At 47.4% G+C, this 17076-nt stretch overlaps 1 pseudogene; it reads right to left on the bottom strand.

The window, feature by feature from the left end:
- Window positions 1-5701: 5701 nt before the first annotated feature.
- Window positions 5702-17076, bottom strand: part of LOC114695697 — a 49044-nt pseudogene continuing 37669 nt past the window's right edge.

Consider the following 17076-nt stretch of genomic DNA (forward strand, 5'->3'; position numbering starts at 1 on the left):
CAACCACACTTGACTTCTTTGGTAGTTTCTCAGACGTTCTCTGTTTTGAATATTTCTGACTGTTGTAGGGAACACAGGGTTATATATGCCCCCAGGACGGTCTTTAACTGGAGTTTTAGGTTTAAGAATGAATGGAGTTTATACGACGTTCCTCTCATTATTAGACTGGGGTTACAGGCTTGGCAGACAAATGTGCCGGAAGTGGGGTTTCTCTTCCCTCACATCTTACAGAGGGGGCGCACTGTCAGCATGATCTCTCGTTGTCCATGTCCTCAGTTTCTCCACTGTGAAGCCACCTTTGGTCTTCCTTCCGTCCTGTACTGTTTGAAAGAATGGCTCCGGGCTTGGCCTGTACTTAGAGAGTTGGGAGGGGGTTGCTCCTCATTTTCCGGACTTTTCCCAGGGAAGCAAAGGAGCACGGTGATGCACTAACAGTATCCAGAGTGCAGGGGAGGGTGGTGACGGTGTCCATGGCAGCTCTGCTGTTCCCTGCTGCACACAGCGGCATGTGACCCAGTGGGAACAGCAGCACAAGCATGTCCCACCCGGCAGCTCCTGCTCCAGTTATGATGCCAGCTTTGCTTTTCTTTGGATCCTGGTGATTTCTGAGCCAATCCTCCAGTGAATCCCGTGATTTGCAGACCCCGGATGTCCCTTTTCCTGAAAGCCATTCCTGCTCAAATCAGAACCCATTTCTCTTGTTTGGAGTTGAGAACCCAGCACATCTTACTGATTCAGCTTTTCCTCATTTTTGTTTTCTTTCATATCTATTCTTTAAAAGTTAAATTTATTTTTGACTCATATGTTTAAAATACAAAAATTGGAGCTGGAGGGAGGGTTCCTTCAGAGTGCACACTCTTCTTGCACAGGACTCAAATTCAGTTCCTAGCACCCACACCAGGCAGCTCAGGACCACCTCTGTCTCCATCTCCAGGTGAGCCAGTGCTCTCTTCCGGGCTCCAGGGCGCCTGCATTTGCATGTGCACAAACCCACACACATATCACACAATTTAAAGTAAAGTAAATCCTTAAAAAAGAGTAACATCCATTTATATAGATGAAAATTGAGGTGGGGGACGGTTCTGGGGGGGGGTGAAGTGTTTACTGTGTAACTATGGGGACCTGAATTTGGACCCCAGCACCCATGTGAAAGTCAAGCATGGTGCACACACCTATGACCTCAACACTGCAGTAAGACACAGGCGGATCCCACAGGCTTGCTGGCCAGCCAGTTTAGCCAAACCAGAGAGCTCCAGGCTCATGAGAGACTGCCTCGAAAAATAAGATGAAGAGTGATAAAGAAAGATGCCCACATCAACCTCTGGCCAACACACATGCATGCATAGACTAGCACACCTGCACACACATAAACATCACCCACCACCCACAAACTAAATAAACAAAACGGCAATCGTGCATTTCATGTAATCGCATATCAAAATATGAGATGCTTTGATACACAGAGGTATGTACACACAATCCATTGTTTAAACCAGGTTCAACATTTGTGTTCCCAGACACTTACCTCTTTGTGATAGAAACCTTCTAAATTCTTCCTTCTAGAGTTCTAAATAAACAATTCTTAGCACTGCCCTTGGTTCTGACAGCTCGTCTCCCCCTGAGTTGTGGAGACAGCCTCCTGCGTCAAGCACCTGCTGCCTTTGTGCCCTTTGAGTGAAAGAACTTCCTGATTTTCAGGCGAGCACATGACCACCCAACTAAGGACCACGTTCCCTCACCTCTCTTGGAGTTATAAGAAGAAGGAATCTCTTTCACTATATATGCCTTCCCCAACATAGTGGCCTGCCAGAAGTGTCCAGGCAGCTAGAGCTTGTTATGACTCTGTGAAGCAGAGAAATCTATTACCTGCAATCGCCCAAATTCAGTCCTGGCTGGAATCAGTGAAAGAAACACTTCTGTCTCATGTCAGCCGAGCCTATATCCAAGCCAATACCCAAATACTCATCTGTCACACCATTATACTGGCCGCATCTCTCACCTGAACTACTCAACAACTTCCTGGGTGGCCTCTTGAGTTATAGTCTCTTCCTGTGTTCCCAAAGCATCCTTTGTATTTCCCTTTCCTTTTTGTCTTTCTTCCTTCCTTCCTTCCTTCCTTCCTTCCTTCCTTCCTTCCTTCCTTTCTTTCTTTCTTTCTTTCTTTCTTTCTTTCTTTCTCTCTTTCTTTCCTTCCTTCCTTTCTTTTTTCTTCCTTCTTTCTCTTCTTCCTTCCTTTCTTATTTTTGGTTTTGATTTTTTTTTTTTGAGACAGGGTTTCTCTGTGTATTATTGCTGTCCTTGAACTCGGTCTCTAGACCAGGCTGGCTTCAAACTCACAGAGATCCGCCTGCCTCTGCCTCCTGAGTGCTGGGATTGAAGGCGTGTGCCACCAAATACCAGCACATCCTTTATATTTCCTGTTGAAGGGATGTATCTAAAACTAAAATTTTTGGAAAACTCCTGGTAGCACCATTTAAGATCCAAGCTTCTCAGCATGAGACATTGGACCTGTGTGATCAGCCAACACTCTGTTTCCACACCCCACAAGCCCCTGCTCTTCAGGGCATAATGAAAAAACCTTGAATTTCTTTGCTCAAATGCTCTCTCTACTCCAAGCCTCTGCCCTTCACCTCCCTGGCTAGTTGGCTACCACCTCCCTGCTCCTCTCTTTCGCTCTCTGCCCCCTCCCCTCCCTTTTCTTTTGAGACACAGTCTGACTTGTGTAGCCCTAAACTTTCTATGTAGACCAGGCTGGCTTCAAACTTGTGGCAATTCTTCTGCCTCCACCTCCCGAGGTGTTTAGAGTGTGGATGTGTGCCACCATCCCCAGCTCCTGTCCTTCTCCCAAGCCACAGCTCATGTCCTCTCTGGCCTGCTCCTCACCCCAGGCGATGTTTCAGCTTTCTTGTGTGTGCTTTCATAAATCCTTGTTTCAATCCAATTGACACCTATAAACAGGATTATATTTGTCTCTCTGCTTTTGGATGGAGTGACTCAGAACTTGAGAAACGACTGCTGTCAACCCAGAGTTTCCCCGTCCCTCAAGAGAGGAGCTGTGACTACCCACAAGAGTGTGATAGCCAGAAGGGCAGCAGGTTCTAAGTTAGTCCTGGTTCTGCCTGAGGAAGAATTCCTTCTCCTCGGGAACAGAGTGGAGGGAGCTCTTGACCACCCCCTTAGTGGCCACAGTTCATAGCCAACATGAAATCAACAGCCTGTGCTTCTTTGTGGTCCACTCCTCCTCCGTGAAGCTGGTGGTGTACCTACTGTGCTGGGTTCTCTACTTGTACATCCTCCAGACTAGTACTTACAACAAGGCTGCATGTGATGCTATTGTCTAAACTTTACAGGTGTAAAAACTGAAATGAAAGGTTACACTATACAAGAGTTAGCATTTGGACCTCTAGGCACACTGGGGAACATTCCCTATGCCTTGGCCGGTTCAGACAGGAAAACTTCCCAGAGGAGAAGACAAGAGGGGAAAGGATTGAATATTCTTCTCCCATCACTATGATGTCACATTTTCATGAATTAATTGTTTCAAATCGCAAGAGTTGAAATCCTACAATTCTGTAAATTGGAAGTCCAACAGGGCCCCCCCCCCCCCCCCCCCCGAGCTAAAAGGAAGGGGTTGGCAGGGATGGGTCCTTTGTGCAGGGGTTGAAGGCACAGCCATTTCCAGCCTCCAGGATCCCCATCATAGCCCCTCCTCCCTTGTGTTTGCCACCAGTGAGGCTGCCCCTCCCCAGCTCCCCTCCATAGTCACAGTGCCTTCTTCAAGGGGGAAGACTCTCCAGTGGGAAGGACTCAGGATCATCTTCTTATGTCTGGTACCTTCCTTCAATCACGTCTGCCGAGCCTCTTCACTGGGGAAGGATTTGGGGATCAGGGCAATTCACAACTTGGCGATCATTTCCTTCAGATCATAGTAGACAGAGGCGAACAATGCACCAAGCTAGAGAGCACCGAAGGACAAAACCATGGAAGTGAACATTCACCTTCAAGTCAAAAAAGACTACAAAAATGAGAGACAGGGCTGCAAGGTAAGTGGGTAAGCGTTCTTGACACCAAGTCTGATAACTTGTGCTTAATCCTTGAGTTAAACACACCGTGGAAGGAGAGAATCGACTCCTGCTGGTTGTCTTCTGACTTCCATACTTGGACACACACGCATGGCAACACACACACACACATACACACACACACTAAATTCTAAAAAACAAAATGTGGGACAGAGCCAATAAGTCTGTTCATTAGACAGCCCTGGGAATGGAATAAGAAGTAAGAACAAAATCAAAAGCAGACAGGAATGGGGGTGGCTGGAGACCAAGGTGGGATCGGGAGAATCTGACACTCATGTTCACTGGGCTCAGGTTTGGTCAGTCTTAAGATTAAGTCAAGAGATGGAAGGCGATTGAGAGCAATCCTCTATTTTCAGGAAGGGTGAAAACCCAGCACATGAACTGTCATTGTAGATTGGCAGTTAGAGTGGGAAGCACGTGGTGGATACTGGCTGCTGGAGACACCCGAAGGTGTCCCTTAAATCGTGATTGAAGCCGTCAGGGGCTCCAGGTGAGGGCAGTGTTGGGAAAGAAAGCCCAGTGCCAAGTTGCTGATCGGAGTCCCTGAAGGATGCGAGATTACCAAGCCACAGAACAGAAACCTGGCCCTACTCCCTTTTTAATGTCCAGAATGATGCTTGGCATGCAGTTGGTGATTATTACATGCACACTACATGAATACATAAGTACCTAGAGAAAAAAACCAGGACACAACAAAAGCGTTCATGTTTGGTAATAAAACATTCACTTTCTTTTTCTCTATTTTTTTTTTCCCAGTTTTCACAATACACACGGGCTACTACTGTTAAAATGTGGCAAGTGACCCAAACTGCTTGAAGAGATTGAGTTCAGACCACAGCCTGGTCATCTGTTGGCTGAGGAACCTTGAGCAAGCTTCTTTTTGTGCCTCTGGTTCCCCATCTATAATAAGAATAAGCCTTCCTTGTGGGTCTGTGGTGAACATTACATGGACATCACACCTGTAGACAGATCCAGACCAGGGCTAGACAGACAGCTCTCTATCAAGGTAAGCGTTCTTTTGTAGTGTTCAAACTCATTATGTTGTTTTGGTTTTATCTTCCCTAAAATTATTATTATTTATCATCATCATCACCACCACCACCATCATCATCATCGTTGTGGTGTGTGTGTGTGTGTGTGTGTGTGTGTGTGTGTGTGTGTGTGTGTATGTGATGGTAGGCTGGGAACATGTGCCACGGTGTTTTTTCCTGCATATACTTGCATATACTTGAGGTTTGAGGATTGAACTCAGGTCTCCAGGCTCACATGATAAGTTCCTGCTGAGCCATCTTGCTGGCCCCTGATTACGGTTTGACATTTCAGTGGACATTCAGACTTGACCTGAAGGCTTCAAAGGGAAAAGTTGGCTGTGGAATAGGGAAAGACCTGAGTAAGAGCCAGTAGACCTACCACGGACTGGCCCAGTGACCGTGTGAGGGTCGCTGTGTTCCCTGAACCACTGTCCCTTCGGCCCCACAGAGACTCCTGTGTTCCTCAGAACGACAGGAGAACGTCAGGAGGCCTCCAGGGGTGAGTCATTTTTATTTTTTATTTTTATTTTATTTTTTTTATCACTGAGGAAGTTGTCAAAGGGACTCTCCCAGCCATCCCCCTGTCTGTCACAAGGTGGCTGCTCTCTTTTGGCTAAGAACAGAGAGTTCCTTGTCCCTGAGAGCCATGGAGGCCTGGTCACAGGGCAGGGCTGAAGCCAAGGGTGGCTTTTCTGCCAGGGTCCTCCGGGCTCCTGCCTCGATAACCTCGTCCTCCCCTTCTCGGCCCCAGCGCTTCCCACACAGCTGCAGCCTCATTATCCGGGGTGACTGGGAGTCTCTGAAAGGAGCTTAAGCGGGGGTGGGCTTTCAAGTGCTCCTAATACAACTTCAAAGTTCACACCTTCATTAAGATGTGAAGAGGCTGGGCCTCCCTCCATGACTCCCCGGGCTATTGTTCCCTCCCCATCTGGCCGCAGACTCAAAAGACGAGCCGGATTGGTTTTCTTTGTCCAGACGGCAGGCTGCTAACCAGAAAGGCTAGACCTGTTTGTTAAGAAAAGCTTCCGGGCCTTCAGCCCAGCTGTGAAAGTTCCTCGAGGCTGGGGAATTGGAGTGCATCCCCAGGCTGCCAGGGCTGGATCGGGGTGGCGGGACCGAACTCGTTCTGGGAGGGTCCCAGAGGAGCAGACCCACGACCAGTGTCGGCAGTGAAAGGGAGGCTGGCTTCAGAGTCCCCGAGGAAGAGTTAACAGAGGTGCAAGGCACACCTGGACATAGGGGCAGCTGTGTGCTCCGTGTAAGGGATGCCTGTAAGGGCACAGTGGACGACTCTCCACCGGAGAGCAGAAGGTTTGGAACTAAAGTCAGACGGGCAGATCTTTCCCACTACTTCCAGCCCTGTGATGCCAGGGCTTCCTAAATCCATCAGCTCATTTCTACAAAATCGACGATTCCTTCCTTCCTTCCTTCCTTCCTTCCTTCCTTCCTTCCTTCCTTCCTTCCTTCCTTCCTTCCTTCCTTCCTCCCTCCCTCCCTCCTCCCTCCCCCCTCCCTCCCTCCCTCCCTCCCTCCCTCCTTTCCTTCCTTCCTTCCCTTTCTTTTTAAAGAGGGTCCCATGTATTGGAAGCTGGCCTCAATCTCAATATATAGCCAAGAATGACCTCGCGCTCCTGATCCCCCTGCCTCCACCTCCCCAGGGCTGGGATTACAGGATTGCCCCACTATGCCCCATTTATACAGTCCCCAGGATCAAACTGAGGGCTTCGGGCAAGCTAGGCAAAGCACTCCACAGACTGAGCTACACCTCCAGCCTTTTCTTTTCAATTGCTTTTGTTCCCAGGCTCCCAGCTGTGGATTTCTGTATGGATTACAGTTGGGGCCCTTTGCCTTTTCTGTTCGCCAGTTAGCCACTTGGGAATAAAGCTACTAAAACATCTCGGAGCCTCTTTTGTCACCGAGGGAGTGGTTTCTGGCAGTGGCTAACGGCACAGCTTCGGTGGGCGCCCAATTTCCTCTTCAATCTGAGCTCCAAGACTGGACAGAATTCTCCCAGGCCCGACTCATTCACGAAAGCGAGAGCCGTTGAGACTGGCTTTTCCTAAATGGAGGCAGCTTCAAAGAGTTTTCTCTGCTCTCTCCTGGGGAAAACCATGCAGGGAATTTTCTAACCTTGGACGGTCCTCAGGGTTTCATGATAAGCTGTAAGAATGTGAAGAATTGTGAAACAGCAGGCAATTCGGAGTGGACGCTGGCAGCTGAGCAGGTCTCGGTGTTTTCATCGAGACAGAGAGAGGCAGGGAAATCTGAGTTTGGGCCATAGCCCTGCCACCTAATAGAGGGGAACTTTAGGCATGACACCTCCACTGCCAGGCCTGTTTTTCTTCAACTTTCAAAGGACAGCAGTAATGCCCATCTTGCAAAGTAGCTGTGAGGTTGGATGTGATAACATCCACCAAAGCCCATCTTGCAAAATAGCTGTAAGGTTGGATGTGATACATCCACAAAAGGGTCCCTATCAAATGCCATTCACTGCCCTCTGCCATCAGACTTATTATTGAGTCTTTAATAAACTGAGTTGTAGATTTTTTTTCATGTGTGTGCTGTTTGTTTTTGTTTTGTTTTGTTTTGTTTTGAGACAGGGGCTCCTGTAGCCCAGGCTGGTCTGGAACTGGCTATATGGCCACAAATGACCTCAAATTTCCAACCTTCCTCCCTTTATCTCTAAGTTGCTAGAATTTCTAGTGTGTATCACCACATCTGGTAGGTTGTGGGTCTTTTGATGAAACATCATCCCTTAGCGTAATTATTTATGTCTTCAACTGTTCATAAATTGCATTTCCTGCATTCTTTGGTGTTTTGGGTATCTCTCTTACAGAAATACCTATGTGCAGCACTCTGAACAGGGGTGCTTGCTGCAGTGCAGTGCAGCACTCTGAACAGGGACGCTTGCTGCAGCAGTATCTGCAGCCCCAAATGGGAGCACACGTAACTCCCATGTGAAGGATATAAGATCCACAGGACTTATACTAAGGCTTGATTCTATCTGTATTCAGGACTACCAGGCAGGTGCTAGAAATGACGTAGAATAAAAGGAGACAGCTAGGAGGAGGATGTCTAAGGCATGTTGCTGAGTGAAAGATGGAGCATGGTATGTTACCACCTTCTGGAAGAGAGAGTTACGTGTATGTATGTAGACAAATTTCTAAATGGCCTTATTAAATAAAAAACACGGAGCCAGAAATTTGGGTTAAAGCCTTAGAGAGATCAGGGAAATACAGAAAACCACCAGTCAACCTCATCTTACCAACTCTGCAGCTTCCAAGGAGAGTGACTTCCTGTCTACTCAGGCTTATATGCCTTGCTTTTCTGCCCTCTCATTGGCTCTTAGCCCAGCTACCTCACTTCCTCTTCCTATACAACTCTGTCACTGTCTGTCTGTCTTTACAGACCTCCAGGTCTCTGTGGTTGGTACTGGGATTAAAGGCATGTGTCATCAAGCTTAGCTGTGTTTCCTAGTGTGGCCTTGAACACCAGAGATCCAGCCTGCTAAGGGATTAAGGGCGTGTGTTGCCTTACTTCTTTGTTTACTTAAAATGACTGGCCTTTCCCCCCTGATCTCCTCCAGGCAAGCCTTATTTATTAACTCCCAAATAAAATATCACCACACTTCAGCACAAATAAAATATCACCACATATGTAGACCTGTGTCTGTGCATAGGAAGAGTCTTCAGGGACACATATCAGCAGTTTGATGGGACATGGTGTGAGACTGGAGAGGTGTGATAAAGAGGAAGAAATTTTTATTAATTGTTTTGTGTATAGTATTTTATAATGAATTTATCTACTCCCCAATACTTTTTGACTGTTCTAGCTTTAAACTTTTATTTATTTATGCATTTATTTAATGTGTATGAGTGTTTTGCTGGGTATCTGTAGAGACCAGAAGATGATACCTGATCTCCTGGGCCTGGAGTTACAGGCATTTGTAGTTGCCATGTGGGGGCTGGGAATTGAACCAGGGTCCTCTGGAAGAGCAGTCAATACTTTTTAATCTCTGACTCATCTCTTCAGCCCCTTGGGGTTTTTCTGTTTATTTGTTTTGTTTTGTTTTTGAGACAGAGTTTCTCTATGTAGTCCTGGCTGTCCTGGAACTTGCTCTGTAGCCCAGGCTGACCTCGAACTAAGAGATCCACCTGCCTCTGCCTCTCAAGTGCTGGGATTAAAGTCCTGAACCACTGCCTGGCCAGTCCCCTTGATTTTTACTCATTTTATTTATTTCAGGTTTTTTTTTTTTTTTGATACAAGAGCTCATTCTATAGCCCAGGTTAGCCCGGAACTGAGGGCACATATGCTCCACCCTCCCCACTGTTTATGGTTGTAAGTGTGAATTATTGTACCCAGTTGAGTGTTCTTATAATAAAAATAATTGAAAGAGTGGTCCTTTTGCTGCTGATTCAAAGCTTGAATTGGTATTGATACTAAGCAGTTCCATGGAGCAAATCAAGCAAGTTGTATTTCACAGATGCAGTGTGGCACATTGTGACAGGATCTAGGACATGCCTGAGCTAGACAGATATGGGAACTACATTCATCCATTTTTTTCTTTCAGTCAAGAGATATTGAAGGCTTATCACGTGGCAGGTACTGTCTAGGTACTCAAGAGAAACCAGAGGGAACAGAAGCCTTGTTCCAGCAAACAAGCACACATGAACAGAATAGTCAGGGTTCTGCAGGGACAGCCCATAGGAAAATGGGATGAAATACGACAGGACTGGGGTAAGGTGTGGGACTGGGAGCTGTGTGTGGGAGTGCACTCTGTAATAGGACATTGTGAGGGCCCCTTGAAGGAGGTGTTGCTGGAGCAAAGACTTGAAGATGATAAAGCATGGGTAAGGCTGTGTCAGAGCAAGAGCCCAGAGATGAGCTTGGAGGGGCTGTGCAGCAGGAACACACCGCTCTGGAGGAGGCCCTGGAGTACTCCATGGGGTAGACTGTGCAGCAGGAACACACCTCTCTGGAGGAGGCCCTGGAGTACTCCATGGGGTAGACTGTGCAGCAGGAACACACCTCTCTGGAGGAGCCCTGAGTACTCCATGGGGTAGACTTGCAGCAGGAACACACCTCTCTGAGAGGCCCTGGAGTACTCCATGGGTAGACTGTGCAGCAGGAACACACCTCTCTGGAGGAGGCCCTGGAGTACTCCATGGGGTAGACTGTGCAGCAGGAACACACCTCTCTGGAGGAGGCCCTGGAGTACTCCATGGGGTAGACTGTGCAGCAGGAACACACCTCTCTGGAGGAGTTCTGGAGTACCAGTGAGACTAGAGTGATACTATCCAGGAGACTCCATAGTGTTAAGGACTCTATAGGTGCAGGCTCCACAGGGCACAGGCTTAGGGTTTTTTTGTAAACACCAGTGAGAAGGGTTTGAAGGCAGGATGACATGATGGAAGGATTTCTTTTTTTAAGTGCTGGGGATGGGGTCCAGTGTCCAGTATATGTTAGGCAAGTTCTCTATCACTGAGTCACTCCCTAGTTCACAAACAACGAGATTTTTTTTTTAAAAAAATAGGTTTATTTATTTTATGGTATGCATTTTCCTGCACGTGTGCGTGCGTGCGTGCGTGCGTGCGTGTGTGTGTGCGCGCGCACGCGCGCGCACGCACGCACCGTGTGTGTCTTTGGTGCACAAAGAGGTCAGAGGAAGGAATTTCAAACTGTTGTGATGGTTTGTGAGGCACCACATAGTGCTGGGAATTGAATTCAGGTCCTCTGTAAGAGTAACAAGTGCTCCAAACCACTGAGCTTTCTCTCCAGCCCTAGATGCAGGATTTTAAGTCCTGTAACTAGTTATCAAGAGATTGCCATTTCCCAGATGGCAATGATGTCCCATTGAGCTACAGGGGCAGCAGTGTGGGAGGTGGGATGTGGAGTCTGCTGGTGCACATGTAAGTGGCCATAGCACTGGCTATTGGTTGTGACAGAAGTGAGGAACCTGGGGACGGCATACCTGGAGCTTCAGACCAATGAGCACTGCCACATGAAACATTCTTGACAACGGACCTGCCTGGAAAGGATTGGGCATGTTTTCTGATTTGGCCTTGAGGTCTGTTCTCTCAGGTCAGTATTGCTGTCTCCATTGTGTGGATGAAGAGACTGTGGGTCTGAGAGGAGACCCACAGTGCCCCGATGAACAAGCATCACAAAGCGGCAGTGTACAGGACCTGTGTTTCCATTCTCCGCGAACTTGTGCTCAGTAGCATCCTGCTGCTGGTCACCACTGGGATGGAATTAGCATCCTGAGGGGTGGCCGCCAGGATCTTCAGAGGGAAGGCATTGGTGATCCAGGTCAGGGAAGGAGGAAGGCTTCCTGAGGTGAATGGGATTTCAGCACCAGCTGTTTGGTACCTTTGAGCCAGCGCTGCGAACAGCTGACCAGCTCACACTCCAGCTGCCTAGCTGGGCCACAAGGAACAGGTGGTAGCTGCTGAAATCTCCATGGAGCTGAGGCAAGGAGCTGGCACACCACCACAGGCCAGGAACAATGGGCTGCCTCTTAGGGGATGGCCTCAGGTTACCTCAGCCATTCTCCTGTGGAGGGCCAGGTCCTCCCACTGCCCCCCCCTCCCTTGATTCTCTTCTCTCAGACTTGCAGGCTGCTTCCCACCCACTTTGTGCCAGTGAAAACTCTTAGGGGACCCTGCTGGCCAGATCCAGTGACCTCCTCCTTCTCCCCTTGCCTACCTGTCCTGAAGCACTGGGATCAGGGTCCTGCAGCCTCCTTGTCACTTTGTGCTCAAGGTGGCTCCCCTCTTCAGTTTCTTCCACACAGATTATCTTTGGGTTTCCACCTTCAGCTGTTGGGGCTTTCATACCTACCCACAATCTTCTCCAATCCCTGCCCACCCCTGCCCCACCCTTCTCTTCGGCTCCTCTCCCCTCTCTTCTCCACCCCTCGCCCCACCGATTGTCCAGGCTCCACTTTTCTGGTTTGCAACTCCAGTTCTGCCTCTTGTGTTTTCTGCTCTTATGCTGTCTGGACTCCAGGTTCCAGCCATTCCGAAGGCAGCTGGGATCGTCTGGCTAATGTTTGACGTGAGCTGAGGGTAGGCTGAGGCATGTCGCAAGCATTTCCCGGCCGAGCTTCATGCGTCTCAGGTTAAGGACTAAGAACAGAGGCCTCTATTCCCAGAGATAAGACATGACTGAGTTTTAGAAGTCTCACTGGGCAGTCTGTGGCCAAGGACTGGACTGGATTTTATAGTCTAGGTGGGAGAGGATGATACCCACTCAAAGAGTGGCTGGCACTAGCAAATCAATAAGCATCAGGCAGCATTTGGGCTCCAGTGAGAAGGAGCCAAGGGAATGGGGAGGAGGCTTCAAGCTTCTTCATGGTAGAGTCGGTCACTGTTATGTGGTCCTTCTCCAGAGACGAGGTATGTACCGCACTCACATTTCCTTTCCGAAAGCCTAACCAGGTACCAATAGTTTTTTAGTTTTACTTTCTTGTGTGTATATGGATGTTTGTGCATTATACACATGTCTGGGGCCATGTAAGCTGTCACGTGGGAGCTGTGCACTGGACTTGGACTTGGATCCTCTGGAAGAGCAGCCCATTCTCTAACCACTGACCCATTCTCTCCAGCTCCAGTAGCTGCTGGTTTTTAAGGTTTTGTGAATAACATAAAATGAAATGAAATGGACTCATTAAGTCATTATCAGTTTGTTCAGAGGCAGGCCAGCCCTGCATGGTCTACCTCACACTGGAATACCGAGTATTATACTTGGTTCTCACAGTCAGATGGATTTTTCCATCGGCATTTCAGATGAAGAAAAGGAGGGTTGGGGGAGAAACAGCAAACCCAGGGCTGGACACTGACTCTCAGCTATTGTTATGGACCAGCACAGATGGGGTAACTTAAGAACAGTAGAGGTCTACCCGGCTTGTAGTTCTGGAGGCTGGGGAGCCCGAGATCATTTGCATAATATATGGCGGTAATTGGCGAAGGCCCTTGTGCTGTGATAAAAGACAGCACAGTGAACAGTCGCCCATTACAGAGAGGAAAGCTGGCCAGAACTCAGTTCTACCAAGCTGGGTCTTTTGATAACTATCGCTCCCATCCTCACTAGAGCCCCTCATGACCTCATCACCTCTGGAAGATCTCCCTGCTTTCTTCTGTTCCTTTTAAGACGGGCTTTATCTTCATTACTTTTCTATTGCTGTGATAAAACACCATGGCCAAGGCAACTTCTAAAAGGAAGTGTTTAATTTGGCTTTCAGTTTCAGAAGGTTAGCATCTGAGATGGCATAGTGAAGAGACAGCTGAGGTCCACAACCATGAGGCAGAGAGAGCACCCACTGGGACCACACAAGTCTTTTGAACTTCAATGACCATCCCAGTGACACACCTCCTCCAACAAGACCACACCTACTAACCCTTCCCAAACAGTTCCACCAACTAGGGACCAAGTATTCAAACATTCAAATCACCACAGGGTGTTATGTGTCCCAGGCTGGTCTTAAAGTTGTTATGTAGCTGGGGCTGGCCTTGAATTCCAGATCATTCTGCCTCCACCTTCCAAATTCTGCCCATTTCTTCATTTAGATACTCTGTGGCAGTTAAATTTCAACCTGAATTATGCAGATGACCTTCAGACCTCAGTACATACTCCGTGCATGGTGACTAGTCCAGTAACTGAGACACAACCCGGGCTGGCCCAGTGAGACACAGTCTCAGAACCCCAGTCACCACAAAGAAAGACTGTCTCTTTCCTGTAAGGTGGCTGGGCTGTAAAGAGATGAACCAGGACCATTAGGAGTCATTTGGTCATCACAGCAGGCAAGTCAGCTTAGAAAGGAAGCTAGAAAGCAAGCAGAGACGCTCTAAGAAATAAAAAGATACACAGTGTAGCATTGTTTTCTTTCTTTTTTTGATTTTTCGAGACAGGGTTTCTCCACGTAACAGTCCTGGAACTTGGCTTTGTAGACCAGGCTGGCCTTGAACTCACAGAGATTCACCTGCCTCTGCCTCCCAAGTGCTGGGATCAAAGGCGTGCACCACCACTGACCAGCTCAGTGTAGCATTTTTTGAGTGTTTCTGTTTAAGCTTATCTGAGCCAGTCCTTCTCCTGAAGTTTTCAGTTAAGATGTTCACTTTTCAATCCCTTTTCTTTTTCTCTTTCTTTCTCTTTCCTTTTTTTTCTTTTGAGACAGGGTCTCTCTATTATGGATCTCTGGCTGTCCTGGTACTCTCTATGTAGACCTGGACGGCCTCAAACTCACAGAGATCCACCTGTCTCTGCTCCATGAGTGCTGGGATTAAAGGCAGGCACCACCACCATACCAGTTTCCATTGTTTTCCTTGAGCCCAGTTAGTCTTTTATAAATGAAAGGCTTAGTAAGGGACTGTAGTAGAAGTCTAGGCCACCTCCTTCCCTCCTTCCTTCCTATGAGGTCAGAGGCCACAGACACACCCATTTATCTGTTAGTGTGAAAATGGGACCTCTGAGATAGGTCTGCCTTTGGTTATCCCTGCTCCATATGTCTAGACTGTTCATTTTTCTCAGTTGCCTATAACAAAATTACCTTGAAATACAAGCATTTGCTGCCTTCTCCAGAGGTCAAGATTATTTAGAATCACATTAATTTTTTTATGCCCTGTGTGAATGATAGCAGAAAAGCCTTTAAAAGAGGGCGAAGGCTACATTCACATTTGTTGCTCACATAAATACCACAACCTCGAATCTTATAAAAAGAAACTGCCAAATATTAATCACACGTAAGTGTTTTGAAGGTCAGGGTGCAGCAGGCATTCAGAAAGCTTTCATTCGCATAAAATCATGGCAGAAGTCCAGTGGAGCTCAATGGACTCATGACCCCATTGACAAGTGCACACACTCAGGAAAAGATTTTAAGAATGAGAAGGACAGGGATATTACTATGAAAGACTTGGAAGAAAAATGGGTGTGAGCTTTCTGAGATGTTCTGGGCTGGTACAGTTCGGTTCCAGGTGGCTGGATCGGGAGACTTCTGAGTTCGAACTCCATTGCTGGGGAGGTTCCAGCAACTGGGAGAGTGTCCAGAGACCAGTTCATCGCCCTGTTCACAGGGGGCTCCAGTTCACACAACACACTGGAAGACTTCCCCAAACCTGCCGAGAGAAATTATTCCTCTCTTTGTCCACTTAGAAAGTGTCAAGACAACTCAAACATCATCACTCAAACCATGCCTCCTTGGGAAGTGTTGATGGCCTTTTGAATTCCACAAGCTTTGTACACACCATGATGGAATTTCGCACATTACAATGTACTCATTTGTTTACTTTTTAAACTTGTCTAATTGTGGGTGTGTCTGTATGTCTGTGTTTCTCTGTGTCTGTCTGTCTGTCTCTGTCTGTGTGTGTGTGTTTGTGAATACATGTGTGTGAACTGAGGAGGCTGTCAGGGATCCTGCTCTACGACTTCCTACCTTATTCCTTTGAGACTGGGTCTACATCAAACTTAAAGCTGTTGTCGGACTTGGGGGATCACAGCTTGTACTGTTAACAAGCTAGGTTTAGACACCCATCTCCATAAGACAATTAAAAGAGCAAAATTGAGGTGAGAAGCAGAAAAGGGGTGTTTATTCAATGTGGCCAAGTTGGGAAGAGGGATAGAGAGAGATCCAGCGACCTTTCCAAGTCCATCTTTGAGGGTCACAGCAGGATAGGGCTTGAATAGAAAGCAAGAGATATGAACTAAGCAATCTGGCCAAGGCGTGGCCTCCAGCTCACCATTGCCTCAGCCCCAAGGCCCTTGACATTCAGATATTCTCTTAAGCAAGATCATTAGAAAGTTGTGGAATCTTTCTCCAGGAGGTAAGTTCCTCCTCTGCTTGAATCCAGAGTTTCAGCAGTCTCTCCTCCCAGCCAGAGAGTCTTGGGAAAATTCTACACTCTTGGTGTGGAGCCTATCAGTGGTCTGGTAGCCAAAGAGAGGAGCACTTGTGTCTCTTTACAATATGTTTATTCCTGGCAGGGAGGCCAGTTACAAAGCTAATTGTTTCAGCGATGCTGGTTGGCCAGCAAGCTCCTGGGGTCTGCCTGTCTTTGCCCTGGACACTGGGGTTGCTAACATACATGACCACACATGGATTTTATTTGGGTGGCAGGCATTCAAACTCAGGTCCTCATACTTGTGCACTGTCCCCAGTGAGCCACCTCCCAACCAGCATTGTACATCTTTGTTAGTGGCTCCTGCATTTGTTTCCCTGGCTTAACAACAAAGGAAGGGTTTTTTGTTTGTTTGTTTTGTTTTAAAGCAAGGACAATGCCTCAGCTGTCTTTATAGTTCCAGTGGACTCAGCCTAGAGCATAACATACAATGCATGTGTAAAAAATGTCAAGTAAGTAGAAAAGAAACATCACAAGAAGACTGAGAATTGATAATTTCAAGAGAAAGTGCCAAAGATCATTCTGATCAAACTAAATAAAACTGCACACTTCCGTGACTGTCTGGATTATTTTTCTTGATCACCTGGATAACAACTGAGTACTTTGAAATGAAATTACCTGGTTTTCCACTTGCCTCATATAGATTGGCATAAACAGGTTGGTACTATGATGGCTAGGACTGGGGAGCTGCACTCAGCAACAGAGCATTTCCTTATCACAGAGGAGGCCAGATCCCCAACCTATCACCCACCTCTTGCCCAAAACAAGATGCCTGGTCTACTGGAAGAGATCATATCTGTGCCTGTTGCCTGAAATAACTGCTTATAGTGTCCCAGTTAAATCTGAAAAGTGTCTCAGTGTGGCTGTAAATACTTTGCCTGCCTTTTTAATGGAGGATTCCACTTGTCTGAGATACCTAAGATAGAACCATGTTACAATAGCTATAAAATCCCATTGTGGGAAAATGTTTCACTCAGATCAAGAGAATGGCATACCTGGTTTGAGTGGAGACCTAACATGGTAGTTGGGAAGGGCAATCACCTGGCCAAGGACCCACCCCTAGGAAGGTGG

This window comes from Peromyscus leucopus, chromosome 2 (genome assembly GCF_004664715.2).
Source record: "Peromyscus leucopus breed LL Stock chromosome 2, UCI_PerLeu_2.1, whole genome shotgun sequence".
Taxonomy (NCBI): Eukaryota; Metazoa; Chordata; class Mammalia; order Rodentia; family Cricetidae; genus Peromyscus; species Peromyscus leucopus.